The sequence below is a fragment of the Callionymus lyra genome, unplaced genomic scaffold, assembly GCF_982586985.1.
Source record: "Callionymus lyra unplaced genomic scaffold, fCalLyr1.hap1.1 HAP1_SCAFFOLD_224, whole genome shotgun sequence".
Taxonomy (NCBI): Eukaryota; Metazoa; Chordata; class Actinopteri; order Syngnathiformes; family Callionymidae; genus Callionymus; species Callionymus lyra.
In genome coordinates, this window is record NW_028258661.1 from 57,501 (window position 1) to 70,000 (window position 12,500).

At 61.1% G+C, this 12,500-nt stretch overlaps 1 non-coding gene across 1 annotated transcript; it reads right to left on the bottom strand.

Annotated features, from left to right (window-relative positions):
• Positions 1 to 7,592: 7,592 nt before the first annotated feature.
• On the bottom strand, positions 7,593 to 7,711 carry LOC148058008 (5S ribosomal RNA). The gene has a single exon (XR_015710246.1). It is a non-coding gene; the product is annotated as a 5S ribosomal RNA (ribosomal RNA).
• Between the last annotated feature and the right edge of the window lie 4,789 nt (positions 7,712 to 12,500).

The window sequence follows — 12,500 nt, forward strand, 5'->3', positions numbered from 1 at the left end:
TCCTTCGCTCCTATTAACCTCTAGGTGGTTGCGCTCGTGACATCAAAAAGACCACTTTTTGAAGAGCAGTCACACTCGGAAAAAATTTCTTTCGTCAGGCAAAAGAACCAGAGTTCTCCGCGGCCATCCACTCCAACCTTGTCCGACTTTGAGGCACCAGGCTCGGCCACCCTCCGAGCCTTTTCCTTCCCTCTCCTGTTATGGTGCCTCCCTATTAACCTCTAGGTGGTTGCGCTCGTGACATCAAAAAGACCACTTTTTGAGGAGCAGTCACACTCGGAAAAAATTTCTTTCGTCAGGCAAAAGAACCAGAGTTCTCCGCGGCCATCCACTCCAACCTTGTCCGACTTTGAGGAACCAGGCTCGGCCACCCTCCGAGCCTTTTCCTTCCCTCTCCTGTTATGGTGCCTCCCTATTAACCTCTAGGTGGTTGCGCTCGTGACATCAAAAAGACCACTTTTTGAAGAGCAGTCACACTCGGAAAAAATTTCTTTCGTCAGGCAAAAGAACCAGAGTTCTCCGCGGCCATCCACTCCAACCTTGTCCGACTTTGAGGCACCAGGCTCGGCCACCCTCCGAGCCTTTTCCTTCCCTCTCCTGTTATGGTGCCTCCCTATTAACCTCTAGGTGGTTGCGCTCGTGACATCAAAAAGACCACTTTTTGAGGAGCAGTCACACTCGGAAAAAAATTCTTTCGTCAGGCAAAAGAACCAGAGTTCTCCGCGGCCATCCACTCCAACCTTGTCCGACTTTGAGGCACCAGGCTCGGCCACCCTCCGAGCCTTTTCCTTCCCTCTCCTGTTATGGTGCCTCCCTATTAACCTCTAGGTGGTTGCGCTCGTGACATCAAAAAGACCACTTTTTGCAGAGCAGTCACACTCGGAAAAAATTTCTTTCGTCAGGCAAAAGAACCAGAGTTCTCCGCGGCCATCCACTCCAACCTTGTCCGACTTTGAGGCACCAGGCTCGGCCACCCTCCGAGCCTTTTCACTCCCTCTCCTGTTATGGTGCCTCCCTATTAACCTCTAGGTGGTTGCGCTCGTGACATCAAAAAGACCACTTTTTGAGGAGCAGTCACACTCGGAAAAAATTTCTTTCGTCAGGCAAAAGAACCAGAGTTCTCCGCGGCCATCCACTCCAACCTTGTCCGACTTTGAGGCACCAGGCTCGGCCACCCTCCGAGCCTTTTCACTCCCTCTCCTGTTATGGTGCCTCCCTATTAACCTCTAGGTGGTTGCGCTCGTGACATCAAAAAGACCACTTTTTGCAGAGCAGTCACACTCGGAAAAAATTTCTTTCGTCAGGCAAAAGAACCAGAGTTTTCAGCGGTCATCCACTCCAACCTTGTCCGATTTTGAGGCACCAGGCTCGGCCACCCTCCGAGCCTTTTCCTTCCCTCTCCTGTTATGGTGCCTCCCTATTAACCTCTAGGTGGTTGCGCTCGTGACATCAAAAAGACCACTTTTTGCAGAGCAGTCACACTCGGAAAAAATTTCTTTCGTCAGGCAAAAGAACCAGAGTTTTCAGCGGCCATCCACTCCAACCTTGTCCGATTTTGAGGCACCAGGCTCGGCCACCCTCCGAGCCTTTTCACTCCCTCTCCTGTTATGGTGCCTCCCTATTAACCTCTAGGTGGTTGCGCTCGTGACATCAAAAAGACCACTTTTTGCAGAGCAGTCACACTCGGAAAAAATTTCTTTCGTCTGGCAAAAGAACCAGAGTGTTCAGCGGTCATCCACTCCAACCTTGTCCGATTTTGAGGCACCAGGCTCGGCCACCCTCCGAGCCTTTTCACTCCCTCTCCTGTTATGGTGCCTCCCTATTAACCTCTAGGTGGTTGCGCTCGTGACATCGAAAAGACCACTTTTTGCAGAGCAGTCACACTCGGAAAAAATTTCTTTCGTCTGGCAAAAGAACCAGAGTTTTCAGCGGTCATCCACTCCAACCTTGTCCGACTTTGAGGCACCAGGCTCGGCCACCCTCCGAGCCTTTTCACTCCCTCTCCTTTTATGGTGCCTCCCTATTAACCTCTAGGTGGTTGCGCTCGTGACATCAAAAAGACCACTTTTTGCAGAGCAGTCACACTCGGAAAAAAATTTCTTTCGTCAGGCAAAAGAACCAGAGTTTTCAGCGGTCATCCACTCCAACCTTGTCCGATTTTGAGGCACCAGGCTCGGCCACCCTCCGAGCCTTTTCACTCCCTCTCCTGTTATGGTGCCTCCCTATTAACCTCTAGGTGGTTGCGCTCGTGACATCAAAAAGACCACTTTTTGCAGAGCAGTCACACTCGGAAAAAATTTCTTTCGTCTGGCAAAAGAACCAGAGTTTTCAGCGGTCATCCACTCCAACCTTGTCCGATTTTGAGGCACCAGGCTCGGCCACCGTCCGAGCCTTTTCACTCCCTCTCCTGTTATGGTGCCTCCCTATTAACCTCTAGGTGGTTGCGCTCGTGACATCAAAAAGACCACTTTTTGCAGAGCAGTCACACTCGGAAAAAATTTCTTTCGTCTGGCAAAAGAACCAGAGTTTTCAGCGGTCATCCACTCCAACCTTGTCCGATTTTGAGGCACCAGGCTCGGCCACCCTCCGAGCCTTTTCACTCCCTCTCCTGTTATGGTGCCTCCCTATTAACCTCTAGGTGGTTGCGCTCGTGACATCAAAAAGACCACTTTTTGCAGAGCAGTCACACTCGGGAAAAATTTCTTTCGTCTGGCAAAAGAACCAGAGTTTTCAGCGGTCATCCACTCCAACCTTGTCCGATTTTGAGGCACCAGGCTCGGCCACCGTCCGAGCCTTTTCACTCCCTCTCCTGTTATGGTGCCTCCCTATTAACCTCTAGGTGGTTGCGCTCGTGACATCAAAAAGACCACTTTTTTCAGAGCAGTCACACTCGGGAAAAATTTCTTTCGTCTGGCAAAAGAACCAGAGTTATCAGCGGTCATCCACTCCAACCTTGTCCGACGTTGAGGCACCGATGTCGGCCAAGTTCTGAGCGTTCCACCGCCGAATGCCACTGGTCCTCAACACAGCGGACTTCCAATCCAACCTTGTCCGACTTTGAGGCACCGAAGTCGGCCTCAGCCCGAGCCTTCCCCCGCCGACCTCACTGGAGCCCGCCATCCAGGGACCGGCGGAGGTCGCCCGCATGACCGCGGCAAAGTGTCTCAAAGTCGGGCACGACCGCTCGAGTCACCCGCCAACCCGGTCCGGGGCACCTCCAGGGACCGGCGGAGGTCGCCCGCATGACCGCGGCAAAGTGTCTCAAAGTCGGGCACGACCGCTTGAGTCACCCGCCAACCCGGTCCGGGGCACCTCCAGGGACCGGCGGAGGACGCCCGCATGACCGCGACAAAGTGTCTCAAAGTCGGGCACGACCGCTCGAGTCACCCGCCAACCCGGTCCGGGGCACCTCCAGGGACCGGCGGAGGACGCCCGCATGACCGCGACAAAGTGTCTCAAAGTCGGGCACGACCGCTCGAGTCACCCGCCAACCCGGTCCGGGGCACCTCCAGGGACCGGCGGAGGACGCCCGCATGACCGCGACAAAGTGTCTCAAAGTCGGGCATGACCGCTCGAGTCACCCGCCAACCCGGTCCGGGGCACCTCCAGGGACCGGCGGAGGACGCCCGCATGACCGCGACAAAGTGTCTCAAAGTCGGGCATGACCGCTCGAGTCACCCGCCAACCCGGTCCGGGGCACCTCCAGGGACCGGCGGAGGACGCCCGCATGCCCGCGACAAAGTGTCTCAAAGTCGGGCACGACCGCTCGAGTCACCCGCCAACCCGGTCCGGGGCACCTCCAGGGACCGGCGGAGGACGCCCGCATGACCGCGACAAAGTGTCTCAAAGTCGGGCACGACCGTTCGAGTCACCCGCCAACCCGGTCCGGGGCACCTCCGGGGACCGGCGGAGGTCGCTCGCATGACCGCGACAAAGTGTCTCAAAGTCGGGCACGACCGCTCGAGTCACCCGCCAACCCGGTCCGGGGCACCTCCAGGGACCGGCGGAGGATGCCCGCATGACCGCGACAAAGTGTCTCAAAGTCGGGCACGACCGCTCGAGTCACCCGCCAACCCGGTCCGGGGCACCTCCAGGGACCGGCGGAGGACGCCCGCATGACCGCGACAAAGTGTCTCAAAGTCGGTCATGACCGTTCGAGTCACCCGCCAACCCGGTCCGGGGCACCTCCAGGGACCGGCGGAGGAGGCCCGCATGACCGCGACAAAGTGTCTCAAAGTCGGGCATGACCGCTCGAGTCACCCGCCAACCCGGTCCGGGGCACCTCCGGGGACCGGCGGAGGACGCCCGCATGACCGCGACAAAGTGTCTCAAAGTCGGGCACGACCGCTCGAGTCACCCGCCAACCCGGTCCGGGGCACCTCCAGGGACCGGCGGAGGACGCCCGCATGACCGCGACAAAGTGTCTCAAAGTCGGGCACGACCGCTCGAGTCACCCGCCAACCCGGTCCGGGGCACCTCCAGGGACCGGCGGAGGTCGCCCGCATGACCGCGACAAAGTGTCTCAAAGTCGGGCATGACCGCTCGAGTCACCCGCCAACCCGGTCCGGGGCACCTCCGGGGACCGGCGGAGGACGCCCGCATGACCGCGACAAAGTGTCTCAAAGTCGGGCACGACCGCTCGAGTCACCCGCCAACCCGGTCCGGGGCACCTCCGGGGAGCAGTGGAGGTCGCTCGCATGACCGCGACAAAGTGTCTCAAAGTCGGGCATGACCGCTCGAGTCGCCCGCCATCCCGGTCCGGAGCTCAACACTTTGTCGTTTTTTCCACTCCCTCCCCATTAACCTCTAGGTGGTTGCGCTCGTGACATCAAAAAGACCACTTTTTGCAGAGCAGTCACACTCGGAAAAAATTCGTTTCGTCTGGCAAAAGAACCAGAGTTCTCAGCGGGCTTCCAGTCCAACCTTGTCCGATTTTGAGGCACCAGGCTCGGCCACAGTCCGAGCCCATTCACTCCCTCCCCTGTTGTACTCGCTCCCTATTAACCTCTAGGTGGTTGCGCTCGTGACATCAAAAAGACCACTTTTTGAGGAGCAGTCACACTTAGGAAAAATCCGTTTGCGCTCACACCATCCCTCCCCATTAACCTCTAGGTGGTTGCGCTCGTGACATCAAAAAGACCACTTTTTGAGGAGCAGTCACACTTAGGAAAAATCCGTTTGCGCTCACACCATCCCTCCCCATTAACCTCTAGGTGGTTGCGCTCGTGACATCAAAAAGACCACTTTTTGAGGAGCAGTCAGACACCGAGGTTTTCTGGATTTATGTCCGTTTTCCTGGTTCTCTGACTCGGGCACCTTGTGACCGACATCCCCCCCTTCCCTGGTTCTATTTTGCCGATACTTTGGTGAGTTTTCTACCCGCAAACCAAGCCCCCCAAGCCCGCCGCCTGGTGGGGGAGCATGCCGCCTGGCCCGGTTCTATTTTAGGTCACTTTGGTGAGTTTTCTACCCGCAAACCAAGCCCCCCAAGCCCGCCGCCTGGTGGGGGAAGAGGCCCCCTGGTCCCGGTTCTATTTTAGGACACTTTGGTGAGTTTTCTACCCGCAAACCAAGCCCCCCAAGCCCGCCGCCTGGTGGGGGAAGATGCCCCCTGGTCCCGGTTCTATTTTAGGACACTTTGGTGAGTTTTCTACCCGCAAACCAAGCCCCCCAAGCCCGCCGCCTGGTGGGGGAACATGCCGCCTAGCCCGGTTCTATTTTAGGTCACTTTGGTGAGTTTTCTACCCGCAAACCAAGCCCCCCAAGCCCGCCGCCTGGTGGGGGAAGAGGCCCCCTGGTCCCGGTTCTATTTTAGGACACTTTGGTGAGTTTTCTACCCGCAAACCAAGCCCCCCAAGCCCGCCGCCTGGTGGGGGAACATGCCCCCTGGTCCCGGTTCTATTTTAGGACACTTTGGTGAGTTTTCTACCCGCAAACCAAGCCCCCCAAGCCCGCCGCCTGGTGGGGGAACATGCCCCCTGGTCCCGGTTCTATTTTAGGACACTTTGGTGAGTTTTCTACCCGGAAACCAAGCCCCCCAAGCCCGCCACCTGGTGGGGGAAGAGGCCCCCTGGTCCCGGTTCTATTTTAGGACACTTTGGTGAGTTTTCTACCCACACTGCAGGTCCCCAAATGCCGCCATCTGGTGGGGGAACATGCCGCCTGCACCGGTTCTATTTTAAGTCACTTTGGTGAGTTTTCTGCCCACACTACGGGTCCCCAAATGCCGCCATCTGGTGGGGGAACATGCCGCCTGCACCGGTTCTATTTTAAGTCACTTTGGTGAGTTTTCTGCCCACACTACGGGTCCCCAAATGCCGCCATCTGGTGGGGGAACATGCCGCCTGCACCGGTTCTATTTTAAGTCACTTTGGTGAGTTTTCTGCCCACACTACGGGTCCCCAAATGCCGCCATCTGGTGGGGGAACATGCCGCCTGCACCGGTTCTATTTTAAGTCACTTTGGTGAGTTTTCTACCCACACTACGGGTCCCCAAATGCCGCCATCTGGTGGGGGAACATGCCGCCTGCACCGGTTCTATTTTAAGTCACTTTGGTGAGTTTTCTACCCACACTACGGGTCCCCAAATGCCGCCATCTGGTGGGGGAACATGCCGCCTGCACCGGTTCTATTTTAAGTCACTTTGGTGAGTTTTCTACCCACACTACGGGTCCCCAAATGCCGCCATCTGGTGGGGGAACATGCCGCCTGCACCGGTTCTATTTTAAGTCACTTTGGTGAGTTTTCTACCCACACTACGGGTCCCCAAATGCCGCCATCTGGTGGGGGAACATGCCGCCTGCACCGGTTCTATTTTAAGTCACTTTGGTGAGTTTTCTGCCCACACTACGGGTCCCCAAATGCCGCCATCTGGTGGGGGAACATGCCGCCTGCACCGGTTCTATTTTAAGTCACTTTGGTGAGTTTTCTGCCCACACTACGGGTCCCCAAATGCCGCCACCTGGTGGGGGAACTGCCGCCTAGTCCCGGTTCTATTTTAGGTCACTTTTCTCACTTTCTTACCCACAAATAATGCCCCAAATGCCGCCGCCTGGTGGGGGGAACTGCCGCCTAGTCCCGGTTCTATTTTAGGTCACTTTTCTCACTTTCTGACCCACAAATAATGCCCCAAATGCCGCCGCCTGGTGGGGGGAACTGCCGCCTAGTCCCGGTTCTATTTTAGGTCACTTTTCTCACTTTCTGACCCACAAATAATGCCCCAAATGCCGCCGCCTGGTGGGGGGAACTGCCGCCTAGTCCCGGTTCTATTTTAGGTCACTTTTCTCACTTTCTGACCCACAAATAATGCCCCAAATGCCGCCGCCTGGTGGGGGGAACTGCCGCCTAGTCCCGGTTCTATTTTAGGTCACTTTTCTCACTTTCTTACCCACAAATAATGCCCCAAATGCCGCCGCCTGGTGGGGGGAACTGCCGCCTAGTCCCGGTTCTATTTTAGGTCACTTTTCTCACTTTCTGACCCACAAATAATGCCCCAAATGCCGCCGCCTGGTGGGGGGAACTGCCGCCTAGTCCCGGTTCTATTTTAGGTCACTTTTCTCACTTTTCTACCCACAAATAATGGCAAAAAAAAATGCTTACAGCACCCAGTATTCCCAGGCGGTCTCCCATCCAAGTACTAACTGGGCCCGACCCTGCTTGGCTTCCGAGATCAGACGAGATCGGGCTCATTCAGGGTGGTGTGGCCGTAAGCGAGGGAAGCGCTTGTGAAATGCCCCAAAGTGTTGAAAATGTTCCCCAGGCCCCTGGTTCCCCATCCCCGCAGGAGGAGGCTCCCCAGGCCCCCTGGTTCCCCATCCCCGCAGGAGGAGGCTCCCCAGGCCCCCTGGTTCCCCATCCCCGCAGGAGGAGGCTCCCCAGGCCCCATGGTTCCCCATCACCGCAGGAGGAGGCTCCCCAGGCCCCCTGGTTCCCCATCCCCGCAGGAGGAGGCTCCCCAGGCCCCCTGGTGCAGGAGGAGGCTCCCCAGGCCCCCTGGTTCCCCATCCCCGCAGGAGGAGGCTCCCCAGGCCCCCTGGTTCCCCATCCCCGCAGGAGGAGGCTCCCCAGGCCCCTGGTTCCCCATCCCCGCAGGAGGAGGCTCCCCAGGCCCCCTGGTTCTCCATGCCCGCGGGAGGAGGCTCCCCAGGCCCCCTGGTTCTCCATCCCCGCAGGAGGAGGCTCCCCAGGCCCCCTGGTTCTCCATCCCCGCAGGAGGAGGCTCCCCAGGCCCCCATGTTCTCCATGCCCGCAGGAGGAGGCTCCCCAGGCCCCTTGGTTCTCCATCCCCGCAGGAGTAGGCTCCCCAGGCGCCCTGGTTCTCCATCCCCGCAGGAGGAGGCTCCCCAGGCCCCCTGGTTCTCCATCCCCGCAGGAGGAGGCTCCCCAGGCCCCATGGTTCCCCATCACCGCAGGAGGAGGCTCCCCAGGCCCCCTGGTTCCCCATCCCCGCAGGAGGAGGCTCCCCAGGCCCCCTGGTTCTCCATCCCCGCAGGAGGAGGCTCCCCAGGCCCCCATGTTCTCCATGCCCGCAGGAGGAGGCTCCCCAGGCCCCTTGGTTCTCCATCCCCGCAGGAGGAGGCTCCCCAGGCCCCTGGTTCTCCATCCCCGCAGGAGGAGGCTCCCCAGGCGCCCTGGTTCTCCATCCCCGCAGGAGGAGGCTCCCCAGGCCCCCTGGTTCTCCATGCCCGCAGGAGGAGGCTCCCCAGGCCCCCTGGTTCTCCATCCCCGCAGGAGGAGGCTCCCCAGGCCCCCTGGTTCCCCATCCCCGCAGGAGGAGGCTCCCCAGGCCCCCTGGTTCTCCATGCCCGCAGGAGGAGGCTCCCCAGGCCCCCTGGTTCTCCATGCACGCAGGAGGAGGCTCCCCAGGCCCCCATGTTCTCCATGCCCGCAGGAGGAGGCTCCCCAGGCCCCTTGGTTCTCCATCCCCGCAGGAGGAGGCTCCCCAGGCCCCTGGTTCCCCATCCCCGCAGGAGGAGGCTCCCCAGGCCCCCTGGTTCTCCATGCCCGCAGGAGGAGGCTCCCCAGGCCCCCTGGTTCTCCATGCCCGCAGGAGGAGGCTCCCCAGGCCCCCTGGTTCTCCATCCCCGCAGGAGGAGGCTCCCCAGGCCCCTGGTTCTCCATGCCCGCAGGAGGAGGCTCCCCAGGCCCCCTGGTTCTCCATGACCGCAGGAGGAGGCTCCCCAGGCCCCCTGGTTCTCCATCCCCGCAGGAGGAGGCTCCCCAGGCCCCTGGTTCCCCATCCCCGCAGGAGGAGGCTCCCCAGGCCCCCTGGTTCTCCATGCCCGCAGGAGGAGGCTCCCCAGGCCCCCTGGTTCTCCATGCCCGCAGGAGGAGGCTCCCCAGGCCCCCTGGTTCTCCATCCCCGCAGGAGGAGGCTCCCCAGGCCCCTGGTTCTCCATGCCCGCAGGAGGAGGCTCCCCAGGCCCCCTGGTTCTCCATGACCGCAGGAGGAGGCTCCCCAGGCCCCCTGGTTCTCCATCCCCGCAGGAGGAGGCTCCCCAGGCCCCCTGGTTCCCCATCCCCGCAGGAGGAGGCTCCCCAGGCCCCCTGGTTCCCCATCCCCGCAGGAGGAGGCTCCCCAGGCCCCCTGGTTCTCCATCCCCGCAGGAGGAGGCCCCCCAGGCCCCTGGTTCCCCATCCCCGCAGGAGGAGGCTCCCCAGGCCCCCTGGTTCTCCATGCCCGCAGGAGGAGGCTCCCCAGGCCCCTGGTTGGGAGAGGGGGAAAAAGAGCAAAGTGTTTAAAAATGCCCCAAAGTGTTGAAAATGTTCCCCAGGCCCCTGGTTCCCCATCCCCGCAGGAGGAGGCTCCCCAGGCCCCCTGGTTCCCCATCCCCGCAGGAGGAGGCTCCCCAGGCCCCCTGGTGCAGGAGGAGGCTCCCCAGGCCCCTGGTTCCCCATCCCCGCAGGAGGAGGCTCCCCAGGCCCCCTGGTTCCCCATCCCCGCAGGAGGAGGCTCCCCAGGCCCCATGGTTCCCCATCACCGCAGGAGGAGGCTCCCCAGGCCCCCTGGTTCCCCATCCCCGCAGGAGGAGGCTCCCCAGGCCCCCTGGTGCAGGAGGAGGCTCCCCAGGCCCCCTGGTTCCCCATCCCCGCAGGAGGAGGCTCCCCAGGCCCCCTGGTTCTCCATGCCCGCAGGAGGAGGCTCCCCAGGCCCCTGGTTCCCCATGACCGCAGGAGGAGGCTCCCCAGGCCCCCTGGTTCTCCATCCCCGCAGGAGGAGGCTCCCCAGGCCCCCTGGTTCTCCATGCCCGCAGGAGGAGGCTCCCCAGGCCCCCTGGTTCTCCATGCCCGCAGGAGGAGGCTCCCCAGGCCCCCTGGTTCTCCATCCCCGCAGGAGGAGGCTCCCCAGGCCCCCATGTTCTCCATGCCCGCAGGAGGAGGCTCCCCAGGCCCCTTGGTTCTCCATCCCCGCAGGAGGAGGCTCCCCAGGCCCCTGGTTCTCCATCCCCGCAGGAGGAGGCTCCCCAGGCGCCCTGGTTCTCCATCCCCGCAGGAGGAGGCTCCCCAGGCCCCCTGGTTCTCCATGCCCGCAGGAGGAGGCTCCCCAGGCCCCCTGGTTCTCCATCCCCGCAGGAGGAGGCTCCCCAGGCCCCCTGGTTCCCCATCCCCGCAGGAGGAGGCTCCCCAGGCCCCCTGGTTCTCCATGCCCGCAGGAGGAGGCTCCCCAGGCCCCCTGGTTCTCCATCCCCGCAGGAGGAGGCTCCCCAGGCCCCTGGTTCTCCATCCCCGCAGTAGGAGGCTCCCCAGGCCCCCTGGTTCTCCATCCCCGCAGGAGGAGGCTCCCCAGGCCCCCTGGTTCTCCATCCCCGCAGGAGGAGGCTCCCCAGGCCCCCTGGTTCTCCATCCCCGCAGGAGGAGGCTCCCCAGGCCCCTGGTTCTCCATGCCCGCAGGAGGAGGCTCCCCAGGCCCCCATGTTCTCCATGCCCGCAAGAGGAGGCTCCCCAGGCCCCTTGGTTCTCCATCCCCGCAGGAGGAGGCTCCCCAGGCCCCTGGTTCCCCATCCCCGCAGGAGGAGGCTCCCCAGGCCCCCTGGTTCTCCATGCCCGCAGGAGGAGGCTCCCCAGGCCCCCTGGTTCTCCATGCCCGCAGGAGGAGGCTCCCCAGGCCCCCTGGTTCTCCATCCCCGCAGGAGGAGGCTCCCCAGGCCCCTGGTTCTCCATGCCCGCAGGAGGAGGCTCCCCAGGCCCCCTGGTTCTCCATGACCGCAGGAGGAGGCTCCCCAGGCCCCCTGGTTCCCCATCCCCGCAGGAGGAGGCTCCCCAGGCCCCCTGGTTCTCCATGCCCGCAGGAGGAGGCTCCCCAGGCTCCTGGTTGGGAGAGGGGGAAAAAGACCAAAGTGTTTAAAAATGCCCCAAAGTGTTGAAAATGTTCCCCAGGCCCCTGGTTCCCCATCCCCGCAGGAGGAGGCTCCCCAGGCCCCCTGGTTGGGAGAGGGGGAAAAAGACCAAAGTGTTTAAAAATGCCCCAAAGTGTTGAAAATGTTCCCCAGGCCCCCTGGTTCTCCATCCCCGCAGGAGGAGGCTCCCCAGGCCCCCTGGTTCTCCATCCCCGCAGGAGGAGGCTCCCCAGGCCCCTGGTTCTCCATGCCCGCAGGAGGAGGCTCCCCAGGCCCCCTGGTTGGGAGAGGGGGAAAAAGACCAAAGTGTTTAAAAATGCCCCAAAGTGTTGAAAATGTTCCCCAGGCCCCTGGTTCCCCATCCCCGCAGGAGGAGGCTCCCCAGGCCCCCTGGTTGGGAGAGGGGGAAAAAGAGCAAAGTGTTTAAAAATGCCCCAAAGTGTTGAAAATGTTCCCCAGGCCCCTGGTTCCCCATCCCCGCAGGAGGAGGCTCCCCAGGCCCCCTGGTTGGGAGAGGGGGAAAAAGAGCAAAGTGTTTAAAAATGCCCCAAAGTGTTGAAAATGTTCCCCAGGCCCCTGGTTCCCCATCCCCGCAGGAGGAGGCTCCCCAGGCCCCCTGGTTGGGAGAGGGGGAAAAAGACCAAAGTGTTTAAAAATGCCCCAAAGTGTTGAAAATGTTCCCCAGGCCCCTGGTTCCCCATCCCCGCAGGAGGAGGCTCCCCAGGCCCCCTGGTTGGGAGAGGGGGAAAAAGACCAAAGTGTTTAAAAATGCCCCAAAGTGTTGAAAATGTTCCCCGGCCTCCTGGTTCCCCATCCCCGCAGGAGGAGGCTCCCCAGGCCCCCTGGTTGGGAGAGGGGGAAAAAGAGCAAAGTGTTTAAAAATGCCCCAAAGTGTTGAAAATGTTCCCCAGGCCCCTGGTTCCCCATCCCCGCAGGAGGAGGCTCCCCAGGCCCCCTGGTTGGGAGAGGGGGAAAAAGACCAAAGTGTTTAAAAATGCCCCAAAGTGTTGAAAATGTTCCCCAGGCCCCTGGTTCCCCATCCCCGCAGGAGGAGGCTCCCCAGGCCCCCTGGTTGGGAGAGGGGGGAAAAGAGCAAAGTGTTTAAAAATGCCCCAAAGTGTTGAAAATGTTCCCCAGGCCCCTGGTTCCCCATCCCCGCAGGAG